General features: G+C 39.1%; 1 protein-coding gene across 2 annotated transcripts in view; it reads right to left on the bottom strand.

The window, feature by feature from the left end:
• CD226 (CD226 molecule) overlaps window positions 1–14,505 on the bottom strand; it is a 32,762-nt gene that overhangs the window by 8,785 nt on the left and 9,472 nt on the right. The gene's annotated exons all lie outside the window — the stretch shown is intronic.

Below are 14,505 nucleotides of genomic sequence, written 5' to 3' on the forward strand. Positions count from 1 at the left end.
CATTGGCAATGGATATGCATTCTGGGACAACAGCAATGCAGGCTCTCCAAGTCATGGGCTATATTTAAAACCTTCCTAGTGTTATCTGCAGCCTGGTGTCCCCTGACAAATCCCACTTGGTCCAGCCCCACTAGCTCTGGCAAATAAGCCATAAGCCCATAAGCTATGATCCTTGCATAGTATTTTAGCATGGTATTTTTGCATAGTATAAAGTAAAGATTTAGGCCTCTGTGGGAACTCAGGGGACTTACCAGGCTTTGGAAGGGTAACTATAAGAGCCTCCTGATTTTCAGTGGGAAAGATGCCAGTAACCATTGCCTAATTTAAGAAGACTCCCATTTGTGGAGCTGGAATTTCCACGAATGCCTTAAGGCACTCCGCAGGCAGCCTGTCAAGGCCTGACGATTTCCCATTCGGAAGGTCATGTATAGAGTTATTAATTTCCTCCACAAAAAAGTTGATTTAAAGTGTTTGGTTGAGGTCGAGATGGGAATTTTAGATTTAGAAATTGAAGAAAGTCCCAGATCCCACGGTCCTGGGGGTGATATGTGAATGCATCCTCCTTCAGATTATACAAGGTAGCATAATAATCTTAAAATGTATTCATTATGTATGTATGTGTATATTGTTTATCTGATCCATTTGGATGATACATAAAAGGGATCTTATCTGGTCTTTACCTTTTGCAATGATTTCTCATAAATGGATAACAAGAGCTGACATAGATTGTCTCTTTAAGTAGACAGCTTAGACGCAAAAAAGGGCGAGGGGGATGCCTTGTTTAGTGATTCTGTGTCATGGTTTACACGGATGCAGAAAACTGTGTAGAGAAACCAGCAAGAACTAGGGAAAGGGGAAGAGAAAACTGTCCCTTACTCTATAACTAAACTAGTGTCTGTCTGTTAGTGATGGTCTATATCTCTCTCAGCACGAAGACCTATCAAGAAAGTAGGGAAAAGGACTTAAGGATACTATGGTCTAAAATTTTACCGTGATTTTATTAATAGTTTATTTTTACTTGTTTTTTAATCATAAACAATAAAAAAAGTAGAAAATCCAGAAACGGGTGCCGAACAGAATTTTTTCAAACACAAGCTATATTTTCACAAATTTCTAGGTTACTATGTCTAGGACTTGGATACTTATTTGATGCTTATTTATGCTTCATAGGGAGGCTCATAGTCATTATAAGGTGACTGAACATTGGTGTTGTGCGGTTGACCTGTATATATTTTAAATGCATGTCTCTGTTTTGGTCCGTTTCTAAATAAAAGTGATTATTTTTGTTTACAAAAAAGCCGTTACATGCATCTCTTTATGGATAAATGTGTGTTTGCTTTCACAGGCTCCTCTGACTAAGGCTGTGCTAGCCAGTTTGTTTTATCTTCGACCATGACTTAGATCAGTCATGACACGATCTGTCATGCCTTACATCACTGGCACCAGTGCCAGCCATCAACATCCCTTGGACCAATCGAATTGGTCCTATGATGTCAGCGGGTCAGGGGTGCCTAGCAATCCCCACCCGCCCCTAGCACTCGTCACCTTGACCCGAGACAGGGTGATATCAGAAACACAGGTAGAACTCACCTCCGATATATCAGATGCTGAGCGGGAAGGGGTTAAATAATTCCTTTATTTAGCTATGGTTGAAAAATTCTTCTATATTCAGTATGTGTTTTGACAAAATTTGTAGTGTGACATGGATTGGGGTGTAATTTTTCTGAAAACTGAAAAAGACATTTTACAAACTTCCCATTTGAACTTTAGAGCAAAGAAGCTCTACAAAGGAACTACGTGCTCAAATTTTAGTTTGTCACTGTATATATATTCTAGGCAGTATAATTCCCTTACAGTATGATTAGTTGCCGTAATGTATAACATAGTTTGCACTAAGATAACATCGGCCTCACCTGTATAGATCACCATCATTGGATGTTAAACATTTGTAATTTGCATATTAAATAAAGTTGTATGCCATTTCACTTATTTTTTTCTATATGCATATAATCTTTACAGTCCAGTGAAACACAATGAAATCAAATCTGAATTAAAATGGGTATGTTTTTCTATTTATAGCGAATCAAATCTAGCCTGTTATTTGGTATAACCGTCAATTTATATGAAAAAGAAAAATGTGAAGCTGCTAAAAATTTGAGATCATCCTAAATCAAAAAAAGTTAAAGAGTAACAATACAGCTGGTGATAATCTATCAACACAAATACAATAAATGCAATGGTTCTTTGATTTGTCCTTTAACAGAGACATTGAGGGAATGAGCATATTATTTTATCAAAAATATTTTGCTGGTATGTAAAAGGCTTAGCCATTTCTTTTTGTCCAGAGATTAACGGGGACTAATTTTGAAGCTTTGCTTGTGAACTTACCATAATATTTTTAACCCCTTAAGGACGCAGCCATTTTGTAGCTTAAGGCTCAGCCCGATTTTTTGGATTCTGAATTTATATGGTTATAACTTTTGAACTCTGTTACTTATCAAAACGATTCTGAGATTGTTTTTTCCCCACACGTTGTACTTCATTTTAGTGGTAAATTTTGGCTGATAAGTTTTGCGTTTATTTACAAAAAAAAAGAAAATATGATAAATTTTTTGAAAAATTTGCCATTTTCGAAATTCTAAATCATTGCGTTTTCAGGCAGATAGATTTACCACCTAAATAAGTTGCTGAATAACATTTCCCATTTGTCTACTTTACATTTTCATAATTTCTGAAATGTCTGGATAATTTATTTTGATGTCACGCGGCTTACAAATAGAATATCGCTTTTCCGGATTTTCAGAATTGACTATTTTGGGGATAAATAAAGTTTTGAATGAAATTTTACATATTTAGCATCAAAACCCCCTATATAATCTACCCATTTTCAAATCTGCACCCCTCAAGCTATCAGAAACAGCTTTTATGAAGATTGTTAACCCCTTGAGATCTTCATAGTAATTGAATCAAAATGGAGGTGAAATTTAGAATGGTCATATTGTTCCCTTATACGTTCATTTAGCACTAAAATTTACACATTTCCAAAATATAAAAAGAGAAAACCCACCATACAATTTGTTCTGCAATTTCTCCTGATTACAAAGACCCCCCACATGTGGCTGTGACTTGTTTTATGGGGGCACAGCGAGGTGCAGAAGGGAAGGAGGGCGCTGCAGCTGCCAGGATTTTAGTTTCCTCATTGGCCCCTTTTGAAGGCTATAAAATGTTCGCTTTTTCGTTATTTGGGTCATGTGACGGCATTTTTTTTGCGGGACGAGATGCTTTTTCCATTGTTACCATTTTGGGGTTGGTATCACCTATTGTTGAAAATTTAGGAACTTTTTTTGAGGGCAGGAGTAGAAAAGCATAAATTCTGTACTGGATTTTTTACTTTTTTTTTTTTTTGGTGTTCACCGTATAGACTAATAATCATGTTATCTTTATTCTATGGGTTGATACGATTACGGGGATACCAGACATGAATATATTTTCTTACGTTTTACTAAATTTGTCAAACAAAACCCTAATGTGGGGAAAAATCTATCATTGATGTATTGCCGTCTTCCAAGTGGCATAACATTGTTACTTTTTTGGCTACGGAGCTGGTTGATGGCTTGTTTTTTGTGGGACATGTTGTACTTTGCACCAGTATCATGTCTGAGTACATATGGTTTTTTGATCGCATTTTATAGCATTTTTGTGGGATTGAAAAGGTAAAAATCATAATTTTTGGAGGGTTTATAACAGTTTTTTTTACGGCGTTTATCGTGGGGGTTCAATAATGATTTACTTTTATTCTACGGGTTGTTACGGACGCGGTGATACTATATATGTGGGGTTTGTGTTATGATTTAGACTTTTTTTTGAGTTATATGTCTCTTTATATGTTTTGGGGATTTGGGGCATTTTTAGTGATTTATGACTTTATTTTTTTATTGAATAACTTTTTTTTTTTTTAAACTTTTTCACTTTTATACCATGGGACATGAACAAGCAATCATCTGATTGCTTCTTCATGATAATATTCTGCAATACTGATGTATTGCAGAGTATTATCAGTGTCAGCCTATACACTTGCATAGGCTGGCACTGTGCCAGTAAGATGACGTCACAGACGCCATCTTACCGGCAATTCTTGCAAGTAACTCTGGGGTCCAGATCGGACCCCAGAGTTGCTATAGCAACGATCGGCGCCCCCCGAAAACGGTTTGGGGGGGGCGATTGTGGGGGAAAGATCCCCCAGATGCATGTTAGATGCCGCGTTCGCGCTGACCGCGGCATTTAACGGGTTAAGCACCCGTGATCGGAGACAACTCCGATCGCGGGTGTTACACTGGGGTGCCGGCTAATAGTTACAGCCGGCACCACGTGTTTCCCGATGCCGGTTCGGCTCTGATCCAGAGCCGAGCCGGCATAAGCGCCGTGGCGGATATATCCGCCACTGAGCGCTAAGTCACTGCGCTCCGTGGCGGATATATCCGCCACGGAGCGTGAAGGGGTTAATTCAGTTTAAATGAAATCTACCACTTTATGTAACCTTTGCAAAGCACTGGTGATGGTTTGTAGAGTTTAGAATAATTACAGGCAGTCCCCTACTTAAGGATACCCGACTTACAGACAACCCATAGTTACAGACAGACCCCTCTGACCTCTGGTGAAGCTTTCTGAATGCTTTACTATAGCCACAGACTGCAATGATGAGCTGTAAGGTGTCTGTAATGAAGCTTTATTGATAATCCTTGGTCCCATAACAGCAAAAAAAATAAACTCCAATTGTCACTGGGGCCATTTTTTTTGGCTGGATCTACAATTATAAAATATACAGTTTCAACTTACATACAAATTCAACTTAAGAACAAACCTCCGGACCCTATCTTGTACGTAACCCGGGGACTGCCTGTACTGGAGCCATACATTTCTTATAGATATTATTAGGTTTGTTTATTATTTGTTAAATCTATTTTATATGTATGTAAATATGGCAGAAGTGTTTTGGGGGCTAGCAAACTGGCATCACAGCCTCCACAACACTTCTACCTGCCTTCTGATTCCTCTGCCGCAGCTTCCTCCCAAAACCTAGAAGCACCCACCTCCAAGCAGTAGCAGCCACCAGCAGCAGCTAAATAGACCAGCTGGAGCCTCCAAAGCTCCTGCTCTACATGAGGGTTATGGTGGCACTGAAGCGAAAGCAGGTAGAGGGAAGGGTGTCAGTCCAGCCGACACCAGATCTTTCAGCTAAAGGAATTGGTGGGTAACAGGGCATGTGACCAAGAATTGCCTGAGAAGCACTAAAAGTAACCCTTGTGACCTAGCTCGAGATCTCAACAAGGACAGTTCAGAAAGGAAAAAGACTAAGGCACACTTGGCAGAATCAGCAACTTCCCCTTTTAAGCTGGGATGCCTGTTGGGCCAACACCTCAACCCCAAAAAAGGTTACGAAGAATACAGCTTATGAGTCAAAAAATGAGGACAAGCAGTAGGAGGCATCAAAGTAGTGTAAGACAAGAAACGTAGCACCTTCCGTCTGTAAATTAACTGTGCCCTGCTGGAGGAGGGGGAGTTCAGGAGCTTATAGATATCTACACAGTCTTGAGGAATGAGAAATGCTCGTTTGTAATGGTCAGCATTGCAATTGGGATGTCATAGGGAAGCTGGAGGAGACCAAGAAGGCACACTTTGAGAAAGAATCCAGACTAATCATCTTTTGTGCCAAAGTGGACAACCTGGAAAAGGGTGAGAAATGTAGCTTTTTTCAGGAAGGTCCTCTGCTCTCTGCTGCTATATGCTTCAGACCCAACAGGACTACGGGCAGTGACAGGCTTCCAGCTGAGTTACACATAGTGCGGGGGAAACTTACCTGCCTACACTTGCTGAAGCTCTATGAAGAGATGGTGATGGAGGGCATAATACCTCAAACATTGAGGCAAGGACTGATTACCAACTTATACAAATGGAAGAGGTTTGACCTGAAGAATTGGCATTTGTTGACTACAAGAGTAAAGGTGTTGGCTAACAGATTGAAGGCTGTCATTGGAGAAATTGTCCACCAAGTACAGACCTGCTTCCCGGACACAGAATCTCATACAGTCTACACTTCATGGAAGACACAGAGCAGTTCACGGTGCAGAGACATGGAGAACACCATGTTTTTAACAGGTAATACCCTCCGCAGAAATAGAAATACTGGTTTGGCCTTTATCCTGTATTATTTCATTTCTTAAAAAGTCATGCTTGATATTACAGGGGCTGTCTTACATGGTAGCCAGGAGGCTATAGTAAAGCCTGAAATATGTTCATGTATGGAATTATAGCTTTTTATATACAGTATAATAAAGTCTTTATGAAAAAGCAGAGCCAGTTTTGTTGTTTTCTTATGCAAAAGTGAAAAATGTATAAGAAAATGAAAGTACACCCTCTTTGACTAATATGATTTTACATATTAGGACATATTTAAAAAAAAAAACATCTGGTCATAGAAAAGATATTAAACTTCGATAAATACAATCTTATTGTATTTATCAAAAAATTACTAAAATACCAAAATCCTGAAACACTGGTCCACATTTATCAAAATTAGTGCAGTCTGTACTATGTGCAGTTTGCCTTTGGAGCATGCAGAGTGCCCCAGATTCATCAAAACTGGTGCGCGATCTTCATGGATCTGGTACCCCTGCCCTGCACCATTTGTATTTTTACTGCACTTTGTTCATGCTGCAGAATATTAGCACGTCGCTAATAAATGTGGCACAAACTCCACTAAGTCAGCCCTAGCACGCCCCTATAGGTGCACATTTTTCCTGTCTTATCAGACACCACAACACAAAACTGGCGCAGTCACTTAATACATGTCCAAGCAGTTTTAAACATTCTTTTCAGAGGCAGTCAGAAAACTGGCACAAACGCTTTAATAAATGTGTTCCAATGTGTAAAAAAGTGAACCTGTGAGCAGAACTTAAAGGTAATCAACCAGTTTATAAAGCAGTACAGCCACAACAACTTTCATATATATCACCTGGCCTACTCCTCTGCAAAGTCTGCATCTTTGTTTGCTAATAACATAGAGACTGGCACCTTGCTGCCCAAGAAGTCTAGTTCCACAGCCAACCAGTCCACTGTCTTGTGTGTGTCTGCAGGAAGGAAAGTTTAAAGCCCGTTACCTGCTGCTTTGGACTATGTGCCATTAAAGAGACTAAGTTTTTGTTCAGAGATTTTCTGTGATCCCTGGCCTGCAGCAACTCCACATGCCAACACCACATACCTTCATTTAACCACCTGCCGAAGATCTATTACTACACACACTGTGAGTGCCCCAGGGAGATCCCTTCACTACACTGCCTCCACCTTTTCTTCACCTCCCTGCTGGCCCTGACGAGCATAGACATTATGCTAGGGCCCACCAGAGGATCCTCCAGACCTCCAGGGTGCCAGTCTGATACTGCCAAATTTGCAGTTTGCAACAAACTTGTGATTGTTTTATGACTTTCTCCCAACTCTCTACAGATTTATCATGTGAATCTAGATGTAGTAGACAGATTTATGAAGCGCAAATTTAGGCACAAAACCACTCCAGTCCATGAGTGGCATGGCAAAAACTTAACGGCCTACTTTTTACCTAAAAAGTCGCATATCCACTGCAGACATTAACACGTTATGTGCAAGCAAGCTATCTAGGCCACTGTGATAAATCAGATGTGCAATATACATCTACAGACACTAAATAAGATCCTAATGAGAAATCTGCCACAATGAGTTTAGGCCGTATAGTTTTACATAACTCATTTTAGCTGATTTATGGTATGAAAATACCAAAACATGATTAAACAAATTGATAAAAAAGACAACAGCTACGAACATATAAGAAATCAGAGATGTGGCAATAAAGTGAATAGGAGATAAAAACCCCAAAAAGAGACAGGGGACAGTAGTAACACCAGATTGAAGGATTTGATGCAAGCTGCAAGCAGTAGCAGTCACAGGTGTAGGTGTAGGATCTCAGACGCCATCACAAAGTGTAGCCAGTACAGCAAGGGTTAATGTCCACAACAACTTTTTAAGCCTTATAGTTTTAAGCCTATATTTCTATATTTCCAATTTCAACCATTGACCTGCAGCTGTGTTTATTGTGTTACATGCAATTCTACTGCTGTAACTCAATACTTTTGATTAGAAAGTCACAAATGACAAAAAAAAATCACAGTGGAGCCCTAGCCCGAGGCTACAGATTCAGCTAGCAAATAGAAATTTATAGAAACTCCAAAAGAAATCTTTATAAGAAGTTGGAATCAAACTAAAGACAGGTATGAAGTTTAGCTTTCGTATGTAGCTGCTTTGCCACCAATACTCATTTCATAATGCTTCCAATACACAGATCTTCTGTCAATGTCACTGTCAGAGTGCAGTAAACAGAGTAAAAATGTTAAACACTGGGTGCTGGTTACCAATCTCTTGCATTTCACTGGGAACGCATATTCAATCGGGCTGATCCCTGGGCACTTGCATTGCAAGTGCCGAGTGTGACTGCACCAAGAGTGGCAACAATGAAACAGAAAATAGGGAAATTTTACTTACAACACATTTCACAAGTTCAGTCAACTTTAAGAGGTAACACTTTCTACTGCTAACCCGTTGCTCTTCCTGGCAAGTCACCTTCACAATATTTACATAGCTCATAATGGTGGCATACTATGTCAGTGACATTTAAAATTACTTTGTTCTGACAAATACTACAAGAGATTTTTGTTAAGGGGATTTTCCAGGGGGGTAGGAGAATAGGGGCAACTTACCCCTCTTACTTACCCCCTTTCTAATGATGCTAGTTGAGAAGTGCCAACCTTCATGGGATCTGCTGCCACCAACCAATGCACCCTGGTCATGTCACCAGGGCTTGCTCAAGGCCTATGATTGGGTCTGTCCTATACATGAACTTAGCAAGATAAATGGGGTGGTGCTGCAGCAACACTGAGAGTTGTGGAAGCCCTATCCAGACTCCTGGAACTCTTTCTGGCATGGCCTGGCACATTTCCCCAGTTGTGGCAGAATTTCCTTCCTGGAATTTGTGGAGCAGGGAGACCCAATCCCTCAAGGCAGTGTCAGGGCACCAGGAGTGGGGATACTTTTGGGAAAAATTCTGCATGCTGGTTGGATGACCTCCTGATCTCATTATGGGGCCCCAAACGTATTTAATTTCTCTTGCCATCTCCCTGCTTAGAGTTAAGGCCCAATCAGTGGCCTCTAAAAGAAATTATTTCACCTGTGACAGTTGGCACCTCTGGTCCAGCAATGGTAGAATCTGGAGTGGGGTAAGTATGTTACTACTATTGTTTTGTTGGAAATCAAGTTTTTCTATTCAAAACCTCAGAACATTTTACACAGACCAAAAACCAAATTTAGACTCTTAACTTGTCATTGCAAGCAACAATATTTGTGTCAAAACATATCCATGATCAAAAATTAACAAAATAAAAAAAATTGGAAGTTTATTTTGCATTACCCAAATATTTTGAAAGGTACAGTAAACATTTCTTTATTCAGCTGTGTCAAGTCAGCCATAAAGTTATGCTATTTCACAAGTTCCCGTGGAAAAATATGACTCAAAGTCTGAAACTGTAAAATAGAAAGTATTAAAAGTTCAACCCAAGGCATAAAAGTGGTGATTCAGAATTTTAAGACCATGGTACAGGAAAGTGGCTTAGAAATGGAAAATGACGGAGATGAAGTGCTTTTTTGTTATCCTGCCACTCACCCACTCTTAAAACATCAATTTACCTAGCTGTTAAAGAATCCAACAACTGAAAGTTTCTACTTGTCAAACTTTTTTAATTGAATTATATTTTGTAAATCTTATATAGGATGCATAACAAATCATTTTTAGCTGCACAGATATATTTAAGAATTGGTGTTATAGGTAACCATGTACATCAAAAAGAGTCAACAAGGCGTAGGAAAAATGTTTGAAATAGGGATCAGCTGCAAACTTGAAATGTCAGTTCCCTCCCAAGGTCTGTCCTTCTGCCCTGCAAGATATGTGGCCAAAATTAAATTCTTTAAACTCTAAAGAAATTCTTTAGAAAAATAAGACCATTTCCATGACACAGACGGATTTGGAGAGAGGACAGTTGAACAGCAACCCAACAAAAAGATCTACCTGGACCCCTATATCTGGAAGCAACTCAACACTGGATACAAACATTGACCACTTTAGGAAAAAAACGCCTGGCTGTTTCTATATGCTCCCTAAGATCCACAAAGATGGCAATCCAGGAAGGCCTATTATTTCTGTGCACTGTATGCCAATCTTTTTATGGCTGAACTGGAAGGTGCTTACTTATCCACATGCATCACAAAACCTATGATCTATCTCCGTTATATTGATGACATTCTGATCATCTGGACTTCATGTGAGGAGGCCCTAATTCAATTCCATGAGGGCTACAACAACGTTCACCCCACAATCAATCTCAAACTAAGCTATTCAGATAAGGAGTCACACTTTTTGGATACCACAACACAAATTAAAGACAGCCACTTAACCACAACAATATTCCATAAACCAACAGACAGAACGGCCTACCTGAGAAATAACAGCTTCCACCCCAAACTTACCAGACAATCTATCATATACAGCCAGGTTATACACTACAGCTATATCTTTTGAGACAAGACAGACCTGAAAAAACATATCTTGGAGCTCATGTCTGAATTTCTCCAGTTAGGCTACAGACCAAAAGTGACTGCCATCAGAGACCATTTACTCACACATAAAGCGACCCAACAGGAGGGCAGAGTACCCCTAGTAGTCACTTACAGCAAACAACTGGAGATCCTTCGTCCTATTGCCAAGAAACTACAACCTATTCTTCATAAAGATACAGGGCTAAAAGAAATATTCCCAGCCTCTCCTCTCCTGTCCTTCCAGCAACCATCAAACCTAACTGGTTGTCCAGAGTGCCCTGAGACCCCCATCAGAATATGTTATCCTCACCCTGCCTGCAAAGCAGGTGTAAAATGTGCCAGCACTTTCGACCAGGTACCTGTACCTCAATCACAGCAGGTACATCAGATCAAAGGGACATTTTCCTGCAGGTCCCCTGATGTGGTCTACCTTATTCAACAGTGTCCAACCACAGGCCTTTATGTTGGGGAAACATCCCAGAGACTCCATCAGCGCATAGAATCGCACCAATCTTATTTTAAAAATGAAAGGAAGGATCTCCCAGTGGCTGCACATTTCTCCAGAGAGGACCACACTATGGAAGATTTGCCGATTACTATTTTAATGGGAAATTTTAAACACAGAGGGAAAGGAAAGAATATGAGTATAAATTAATGCAGAGATTCAACACCTTACAAAGTGGTCTTAACATCCATGCCAGCTTCATGACCTATCTCTGACCTGGAGGCCACAAGCAGATAAGAGCCAGGGCTCTTGTGTCTCGCCTCACAGGTTTTTAATGCTTTTTATGCCGTACTGTCGTAAATAAGATGTCCCTGTATTTATCAATCTGTTGTTTTATAGTTTTTTTTTAATATCCTAGTGTGTATAAAATGCTGTGAATTTTCTGTTTCATGCATAGCAGTGTCTGACGAAGAAAACTAGTATTCTCAAAAGCTCACCATTAAATATACTCAGCCTCAAAAAGATATAGCCTGAATTCTTCACTCTTCTTCTGCAAATCAAGAAGCAGACAATGAAAGTGTATAAGAGAAAAGAGGCACATGATATGGCAAGTCGGTTCCAAGCAGCATTCAAAACAATAATGTCAACATGACAGCCATTATACTGGTAGATCAGTTGCATTCACAAGGTCAGTGCTGAAGTTTTCAGATTCACAGGACTTTAACACCTTAAGGACAGAGGCCTTTTTCAGATATAAAGTATAAAAATGTTTGCCTAACTCTGCACTAGTATCTTTAAGTATAATTAGATTAGATTAGGTGGGGAGGTTGGTAACCTACCTAGGCCACCTACACTACTAGGATTGTAGAAGTCCAAACCAGGTAAAGTAACATAACACTTTACTTTGAATACCAATAAGATTTAAAATGATTAGATATGTGATAAGTATTGTAAATAAACAATTTAAGGTTATACTCCCATAGTTAACTCCTTCAGGTCTATACGATTTTACAGGGTTTTCTCGTCACAAATTGTACTTCAAAGTAATAGAAAAATTTTTATGATATCTTTTGTGTTTATTCATGGGAAAAAATGAAATTTGGCAAAAATGTCTAAAAATTCTTCATTTTCAAAGTCCAAAATGTTCTGCTTTTCAGGGAGATAGTCATAGCACCCAAGTAACTTTATAAATAACATTTCCCAAATGTCTGCATTATATCTGCATGGGCTTTTATGCATCCTCTCTCTTTTTTAGGTTGTTAGGAGGTTCAGAATTGTGGGAACAAATTTTCTCATTTTTATGAAAATCATGAAAACCCTTTAGGAGGCACCTGCTCAGGTCTAAGTAAAACCCCGTAAATTATGCCATTTTAGAAACTGCTTCCTTCATTGTGTGAAAAATCAACTTTAAGAAGTGTGTTAGCCCTTTAGATGTTTCACAGGGGTTAAAACAAAATGGAGGTGTAATTTACAAGCTGTAATTTGTATTAGACAATGTATTAATTTTGGTGAAAAATTAAACCGTCACATAGTATTAAAAGACAAAAAAACTCTACATAGTTTGATACCCAATTTCTCCTGAGTATGAGGATACCCCATATGTGTTGGCCGGGCTTAGAAGGTAAGGAGCGCCATTCAGAGCAGATATGCATCATCACATTTTACATACTGGGGATTAGCTAATAATCAGATTTTATCAACTCTTTCTTGGTGGTGGTAAAAAAAATTAATTAATTCTTGTTTATGGTTTTTTGCATTTTTTTCCTGAACGTTATTTGTACCATAAAAATGTGTTCCCTTTATTCTATGGGTCATCAGGATTACGGGGATACCCCGTTTGTATAGCTTTTATCGAGGTAAGCACCTCCCTGCTTTGTATTTTGGTCTAGTGCATCGAGAAGTACTTGACACGCATGACCGTTCATTCAATAGGGCAATTGATTAATTGACCAGCATTTTAACTGTGGCAGTATAACCTTATATTGATCATTTACACTACTTTCATCACGTATCTTAAACATTTTAAATCTTATTGGTATTTAAAGTTACGTTTTATATTACTTTACCTGATTTGGACTTACACTAACTCTACACTAAGTAAAAATAAGCAATTCTCTAATTTACTCTAATTAGCTACCTGCTGGTGTTTAGTGGATAGCAGGGGTTTTACCTAGTCCCCCCAGGCTACTCTCACTTTGTTATGCTTTCTGGTAACAATGGAAAATGTATAGTACGGAAGGAGAAGAGAGGAGGCTGGTTGGGAAGGGCTAGAAGATAGGAGTGCAAAAAAAAATAAACCCTGGAGTGATGTCACAAGCATGTATCTCATCACATGCTTCAGGTCTTCCAATTAAAAACATGCTGTCCATGCTCTGGCTTCAGTGTTGATATCACAACCAGGAGGTGCCACCCACTTCAGAAATAGTTGAATTTGATTTTATAAGTAGGGATGATAGATATATGAAGCTATATCCAAGGAAGTAGCCAGCAGCATAATACAGGTATCATTGGAATTGTTATCAAAGTCTCTCTCCAGCTGTGCTGAAACTATTTTTTGTCAGTACTTTTACAGTTGTGCTTGAAGGACAGAGCCACATTTTCCAAATCTGACAAGCATTTAAGTGATTTGGAGTGTTTTTTCGATATATATTGTACTTTATTATAGCTGTGATGTGTTTATTTATGAAGAAATAAAAGGCATTCAAAGTAGTTCCTAAATAACATTTATCATATATTCGCTTTTTGTTGGAAACTTTTTTTTAAACATTCTTTCAATATTTAAGGATGTTAGAAGGTTAACAAATTTAAAAGTACATTTAGAAATTTTCAGGAACAATTACATATGTTTCAAAGAGATTTGAAAAAGCTTATATCTCCTTAAACCCCACACTTTGTCAAACTACACCTTTAAATTATGCAAAATATCTTTTTGGTTCTTTGGCAACTGCCAGGAGTAGTTAACTGGGAAATGTAAGGGGTTAACAAGTATGTAGGGTGGTGTGTGTGCTGAGTTTTAATAGTGATGGGCAAAAATCACTTCAGACATCACTTATCTCCTGGCAGGAATGAGGAGACAAGAGCTGGGGACGGGAAGTAAGCATTCGCCTTACGGAGACTGCCAATTAAGGCCACCATGTAGGCGCGTGGAGTCTTATAGCCATGGATGCTACACTAGGGGGATTCTGGGAAAATATGCAAAGTTCTCCAGGATGGGATAAGGAAAACCACGCCTCTTATCTACCTTGTAAGGCAGCTCCCTTGACATCAAGCATGACCTACAAGAGACATGATGCGGGATTAAAACCAAACCAGTATGTCTATTCCAGAAGGAACAGCCTCCCAACTGTAGACAGCACTGCTTCAACCTGATTGGGTCTTCTCAGTACAGC

Source organism: Engystomops pustulosus, chromosome 5, assembly GCF_040894005.1.
Source record: "Engystomops pustulosus chromosome 5, aEngPut4.maternal, whole genome shotgun sequence".
Taxonomy (NCBI): Eukaryota; Metazoa; Chordata; class Amphibia; order Anura; family Leptodactylidae; genus Engystomops; species Engystomops pustulosus.